This window comes from Hemiscyllium ocellatum, chromosome 10, assembly GCF_020745735.1.
Source record: "Hemiscyllium ocellatum isolate sHemOce1 chromosome 10, sHemOce1.pat.X.cur, whole genome shotgun sequence".
NCBI classification, from domain to species: domain Eukaryota; kingdom Metazoa; phylum Chordata; class Chondrichthyes; order Orectolobiformes; family Hemiscylliidae; genus Hemiscyllium; species Hemiscyllium ocellatum.
The window spans coordinates 90,585,089-90,592,390 of NC_083410.1; positions in this window are offsets into that span (position 1 = coordinate 90,585,089).

Here is a 7,302-nt window from a genome sequence, read left to right on the forward strand (position 1 = left end):
GAAGCAGAAGAGCTGTTACAGGGGGGAAGGATTGACATTTTTGGATCACTGGAATTTCTCTGCGGTGGAGTGACCTGTATAAGAAAGACAGATTGTACCTGAATTGGAAGGGGACTAATAAACTGGTGGCAAGTTTTGCTGGGGCTTCTCGGGAGGACTTAAATTAGTCAGGGGGACAAGGTGGGACCCAGAGAGATCAATGAGAAAAGAAATCGGACTGAGACTGTTGCAACTGGGGAAAGGAACGAGTCAAACAGTCAGTGCAGGCAGGAACAAAGCAGAGAATGAGGGAGGACTGATAAATGAAACTGCATTTATTTCAAAGCAAGAGTCCCGACAGGTAAGGCAGGTGGAATCAGGGCATAGTTGGGAAAATGGGACTGGGATATCATAGCTATTACAGAGACTTGACTCAGGGAGGGACAGAACTGGCAGCTTAATGTTACAGGGTTTATATGTTTATAGGAAGAATAGAACTGAGGGAATGGAGTGGTGTTTCTGGTTAGGGATAATATTAGAGTTGTACTTAGGAAGGATATTCCTGGGAATATGACCGGAGAAATTATCTGGATAAAACTGAGAAATGAGAAAGGAATGATCAGCTTATTGGGATTGTGAGGCAGCCCCCCACAACAATCAGTGGGAAATTGAGAAGCAAATTTGAAAGGAGATCTCAGGTATCTGTAAGAACAGGTGGGTGATAGTGTTCGGGAAGTTTAACTTTCCAAACCGAGACTGGAACTGTCATTGTGTTAAGGGTTTGGATGGAGGGGAATTTGTTAAGTGTGCATAAGATCATTTTCTGATTCAGTACGTGAATGTTCCTATGAGAGAAGGAGCAAAACTTGACCTTCTGTTGGGAAATAAGGCAGGCCAAGTGACTGAGGGGTCAGTTGGGGAGCACACTGGGGTCAGTGATCGTTATCCTGTTAGTTTTAAAATAGCAATTGTCAAGGGTAGAGTTGATCTAAAAGTAACTGTTCTAAATTGGAAGAAGACCAATTTGGATGATGTGAGGCAAGAACTATCAAATGGTGATGGGGAGCGAACATTTGCAGGTGAAGGAACGGCTGGAAAATAGGAAGCCTTCAAAAATGAGATAATGACAGTCCAGAGACAATATGTTCCTGTGAGGGTGAAGGGTGAGACTGATTGCTGCAGGAAATACTGGATGGTGAGAGAATTTGAGGTTTTAGTCATGAAAAAGAAGCAAGCATATATCTGGTATAGACAGCAGGCATCGAGTGTATCCTGAGAAAAGTAAAAAGTCAATGTACTAAAGAGAGAAAACAGGAGGGCAGAAAGGGGGACATGAGATAGCCTTGGCAAGTAGGGTTAGGCAGGATCCCCAGGAAATCGGCAAACTCACATTGGACAAAAGAGGAACTGGGGAGAGAATAGGGCCCCTTAAACATTGGCAAGGCCACCTCTGAATGTGGAACCACAGAGATGGGGGAGATACTAAACGAGTATTTGGAACACTATTTACTGTGGAGAAGGATATGAAAGATATGTAGAACAAGGAGACATAAATAATGACATCTTGAATAATGTTCATATTACAGAGGACAAGGTCCTGAACATCTTAAAGTGCATAAAGGTGGATAAATCCCTGGGACCTGATCAGATATAGGAGAAAGTGAGGTCTGCAGATGCTGGAGTATCAGAGCTGAAAATGTGTTGCTGGAAAAGCACAGCAGGTCAGGCAGCATCTAAGGAACAGGAAATTCAACGTTTCGGGCATAAGCCCTGATGAAGCATTCCTGATGAAGGGCTTATGCCCGAAATATCGAATTTCCTGTTCTTGGATGCTGCCTGACCTGCTGCGCTTTTCCAGCAACACATTTTCAGACCTGATCAGATATACCTGAGCACTTTGTGGGAAGCGAGGGAAGTGGTTGCTGGGCCCTTTGCTGAGATAATTGTATAATTGATTGCCACAGGTGAGGTGCCAGAAGACTGGAGTTTGGCTAATGTAGTGCCACTATTTAAGAAAGGTGGTAAGGAAAAGCCAGGGATCGATAGACCAGTGAGGTTGACATCAGCGGCAGGCAAGTAGTTGGAGGGAATTCTAAGGGACAGGGCTTACATTTATTTGGAAAGGCAATGGGTGATTCAGGATACTCAACGTGGCTTTGTGTGTGGGAACTCATGTCTCACTAACTTGACTGAGTTTTTGAAGACGTGAGGAAGAGGATTGATGAAGGCAGAGTGGTGGATGAGATCTACATGGACTTGAGAAAGGCATTCGACAAGGTTCTGCATATTTGACTGGTTAGCAAGGTTCAATCACGTGGAATACAAGGAGACCTTGCCTATTGGATACACAACCGGGTAATTGGTAGGACACTGAGGATGGTGGAAGGGGATTGCTTTATGACAAACGGTGTGCTGCAAGGATTGGTGCTGGGTCCACAGCTTTTTGTAGTTACTATAAATGATTTGGAGGTGAATGTTGGAGGAATGGTTCACAAGCTCGCAGGTGACATCAACATTGGTTTTGGAAGGGACAGGCAAGAAGGTTACCTCAGAGTATAAAGGGATCTTGATCAGATAGGCTAATGGACCGAGGAGTGGCATTTTGATAAATGTGAGGTGCTGCATTGGGGAAAGGCAAATCAGGGCAGGACTTATACACTTAATGGTAAAGTCCTGGGGAACGTTGCTGAACAGAGAGACCTTGGAGTGTCGGTTGATAGTTCTTTGAAGGTGGAGTCCTAGGTAGATAGGATAGTGAAGAAGAGGTTTGGTACATTTGGTTTTATTGGTCAGTGCATTAAATGCAGAATTGGGAGGTTATGTGGCTGTACAGGATGTGGGAAAACTGCATTCGATTCTGGTCTCCCTGCTATGTGGAGGACGTCGTGAAACTTGAAAGGGTTCAGAAATGATTTACAATGATGTAGGCAGGGTTGGAGGGGTGGAACTAAAGGGAGAGGCTGAAAAGGCTAAGGTTATTTTTCTTGGAGCGTCAGAGGCTGAGGGGTGACCTTATAGAGGTTTATAAAATCATGAGGGTCTTGGATAAGGTAAATAGCCAAGGTCATTCACCCAGGGTGGGGAGTCCAACATTAGATGGCATAGGTTTAGGGTGAAAGGTGAAAGATTTAAAAGGGACAAAAGGAGCAAATCTTTCACACAGAGGGTGGTGGATGTATGGAATAAGCTGTCAGAGGAAGTGGTGGAGGCTGGTACAACAGTAACATTTTAAAGGCATTTGGATTGGCAAATGAATAGGAAGAATTTAGAGGGATATGGGTGAAATGCTGGCAAAAGGGATGAGATTAATAGAGGATATCTGATCTGTATGGGCGAGGTGGATGAAATGATCTGTTTCAATGCTGTCGAGCTCTGTGGTTCTCTTGCTGTGTGGGTGAGGGGGCAAAGTGAGAAATGCAAGGCAAGGCAGGGATGGTGTGAGCGTCCATGTAGAGAGCACTAAGAGAGCGAGCTAGGAGCCCTGAGATGGACCTGGCCCAATTGTTCTCCTTCAATCTTCCGGTGTAGCTGAAGATTTTATTGTGTAATATTTGTTAAAAATAACTGTGACTGTTTGTTCAAAGGCCACAAACTAATTTCACTCTCTCTGCAACTGCACAAAATCACAGGGGAGATTTAGTTGCTTTATATAACGGATGAATGTCTGATGATTCAGATCTGTCAACAACAATTGATATCATTACCTCTCTGAAAATGGAATTATCAACAATTGAACAGACAGCTTTCACTTACTACCATTTCCTCACAATCTTCGGAGTTCCTGGTAAGAAGCGGAAGCAGGTTGTGTTATCTTTTCAATCCCACTTTCACTCTGTTCTTTCCCCTGATATATCTCTCAGTGTATAAACCTTCCCTCTTTCTCTCCTCATGCTGGATCCAGTTTCAGGTGTTCCTACAAGAAACAGCTCATGCTGTAATTTGTGATGTTTAGTTTAGTTCCTTGAGGACATGAGGAATCTGTGACCTGACGTGTGCTAAATGGTCCTTGTCTGGGAGGAACAGGTACTTTCAGATTTCTGGATCCCAAAGCTCTCTCCGACTGAGTTTTTATTGCCATGTGTCTGGGTCTGTTGCTGGGACATGGGCCTGGATTTGATGTTGGTCAGTGGGATCAGGCAGGTCGATGGGATAGTGCCAGGTCCACGTGCTCACACACCAGAACGATCACCACAGTGGGACCAAGAGCTGGTCACTCAAGTCACATGGTGCCAGGGCCCTCCTCAGTGAAGCACACTGTGAGGGCGGGTGTCCACTGGGAGAAGGGTCAGGCCGTGAACAGCAGGTCAGCTCCGGCCGTCATTTTACATGGCTGTGGGCATGAGCAGGCAGCTGAGGGGAAGTGGGATTGTGTAAATCTCCTTCAGCTGTTGGGGAGGCAGCATTGAGAGTTCAGAACCTTAGTTGTTGAGGGAGCAGGTTAGACTGTGAACTTTAACCTTGGAATCTCCTGTGACAGCGTCATCTTTCACAAACTCCTTTGTCAAGGTGGAGATATCATCCAGGGCAGGCCCAAACCCGAGGAGTGGGCCCTCCCCTGTGTCCCAGTTATTGGGTAGAGTTAGCAGAGGTGGGCAGTAGATTGGGCATGTCTGGTCAATGTGGGTGATTTGCTGCAAGAGGCTGAGGGAGAGAATGAGGAACAGTGGAGGTGTGTCCAAACTGACTCTGATGGAGGAGGAGATGTTGGGTTAATCATTTACCTGGAGACCCACTGGGAGGCTGGATGGGCAGGAGGGTCTGCATGAGGTGAGATTAAGCAGGACCAAGCCTACTCCAGGAAGGAAGGGCAGAAAAAGAGAGATATTGTCACCATTGGCAGAGGGAGAATGGTGGCATCGCCTCTGAAATGGAGAAGTTTGTGATTCTGTTCAACTGATTTCAAAGAGAGGGCATGTGTCTTCTAAAATGATCACAGATGAAGATATAATCATCATTAATCTCTTCTTTTTTTCAAAACATATTAACAGTTGGTCCCTGTAACCGCTCCTCAGTGAGCAGCGTTGCACACTGAGGGGGAACAGGGAGCTACACAGGGGGCTTTGGGCTTGTGTCTGATGAAGCCTCACATCTTGATGGGTTTGTGCACATCTGCTGAGGGGTTGGGGGTGGGTGATCACAAACACATCCCAATCTTTGGTGGAGGCTGGTCAATTAGGTGCTGTGGAATATACATGCTGATTTGTAATAGAGAGTACGGCTGGGAGTTAGATTTCAGTCAGGGTTAGGTCTCGGATTTGGATTAGTGTTAAGTCTATGGTTAAGGTTATGAATAGGCTTAGGTCTAGAGGTTAGGGTTGTGGTTAAGTTTTGGGTTAGACTTACACTAGGTTTAAGATTAGGTTTGTGGTTGAGTTTAGAATTCGAATTCAGGTTCAGGTTAATGTCAGGGTTACGATTGGGGTTAGCGGTCGAGTTAATATCAGGGTACAGTGGAGATTAGGATTTGATTCGGGATTTAGTTTTGTGTGAGAGTAAGGGTTAGGTCTACAGTTTAAGATTGGGTGAGGATTCGGGTGAGTGTTAGGGTCAGGGCTAGTGTGATCCATTGTACAGTCACTGAACTCAATGTACAAGAGAAAAGTGAATGAGGTTATCTGAAGTCATCGTTGGGTCATTGTCCCTGAGTCAGGAAAGTAGAGAGGGCCAAGTGATCCACAGAGTGGGACATGGGGAGGAACAGTCACCATTGGGAAGTACCTGTCAGGGCACTCCTGTTGGGGACAGTTACTCCTCTACCCTCTGTCACTGACACCAGTGCTTCAGAGAGCCATGGTGATGAAGGAAGTTCCTGACACTGTGCAGGATAGCCTCACCATGTCAGGGTGCAGACAGACTCAGACAAACAGAGGACCACCCCCAAGGCCATTCCAGACAAAGGGATATTAGAGTCAGCCGTCTGCCTCCAGGACCACTGGCAGCACATGGGGAAGGCTACAGTGCAGCAGGCAGGAACAATGTAAGAAATCACACTGAGTCCATATGGGACAACGTGGGGAATAATTTATAATGTCTTTACAGGAATGGTATTACTGATAACCTTCATTAAATACATGCACATGAGGATGGATGTGTAGGTATTGCAATCGTTCATTTGGCTGGTCTTAGGGATGAATGTTGACTTGAGGGTTTACAAACAATAGCTTGTTGATGGTGTGTATCCCAGCATCCTTTTCAGGACCTGCCTTACCTTTGCCATAAACACAACGCTCCTGTCACTGGTCATAGCTTGAGGTGTCATTGTGGAGTTCAGCAGGATGTCAATCCCTTTGACAGATCGCCTTGGTGCTTGTGTGAATCTTATTGCAATATCAATCTACATCTGGTCTCATGTGTGTCACTGGGGTCATGAGTTATCTCTTCAATAGACAGCCCTTCCCTCCCAGAATCTATCTCTCCAATGGCTGTGGTACATTGCCCACTATGGAACCGAGGGCTGTTGAAGTTTTTATGGATCATGACCCCTCCCTGGTATAGACACACATACCTGGAGAAGCATTTGTCGATAATTGCTGACTAATTGGACCCTTCGGGTGTGTGCCCCTTTAATATTTACAAATGTCCCTGGTTGTCTCACTGAAACCTCAGCAGCAACATGCTTGTAATCGATGACACCTTCCAGTTTTGAGGATCCAGCAAGATTCCTGAATCCTGTGGCCATCTTCCTGCTTGGTGAATCTTATCTGTGGTGTACGTAATGTAGGTGTGAGCACACCAAACCCTTGTAGATATTACCACCATCATACTGTAAAGAGCTCAGTCTAATGGTTACAGACAGCTGGAGGTATGAAAACTCAAAGCTACGAGTGACCTTAAAATGAAGCAGGTAAAAGTTTCGTGTCTGCGTGGGTTTCCTCTGGCTGCTTCGGTTTCCTCCCACAGTCCAAATATGTGCAGGTTAGGTGAATTGGCTGTGCTAAATTGCCCACAGTGTTAGGTGCAAGGGAAATGTAGGGGAATGGGTCTAGGTGGGATCGGAGGGTCAGTGTGGACTTGTTGGGCCGAAGGGCCTGTTTCCATACTGTAATTAATCTAATCTGTTAAAGCTTGGTGTGGGAGAAATAGGTTTGTATTTATGGGACATTGACACCGGTACTAGGTAGGAAGTGAACTGTTCTAATGGGATGGTCTTCATCTGAACCGTGCTGGGACCACAGTCCGAGTGAATCACAAAACCACGACTGTAGACAGGGCTTGAAACTAAACAGGAGAGGGGGAGTGGTCAATTATCGGGGAAATTAGAAAACCCAAATAAAAGGAGAAAGTAAGAGCACAGAACTCAGGAGAGGTGATTAAAATCTCCAG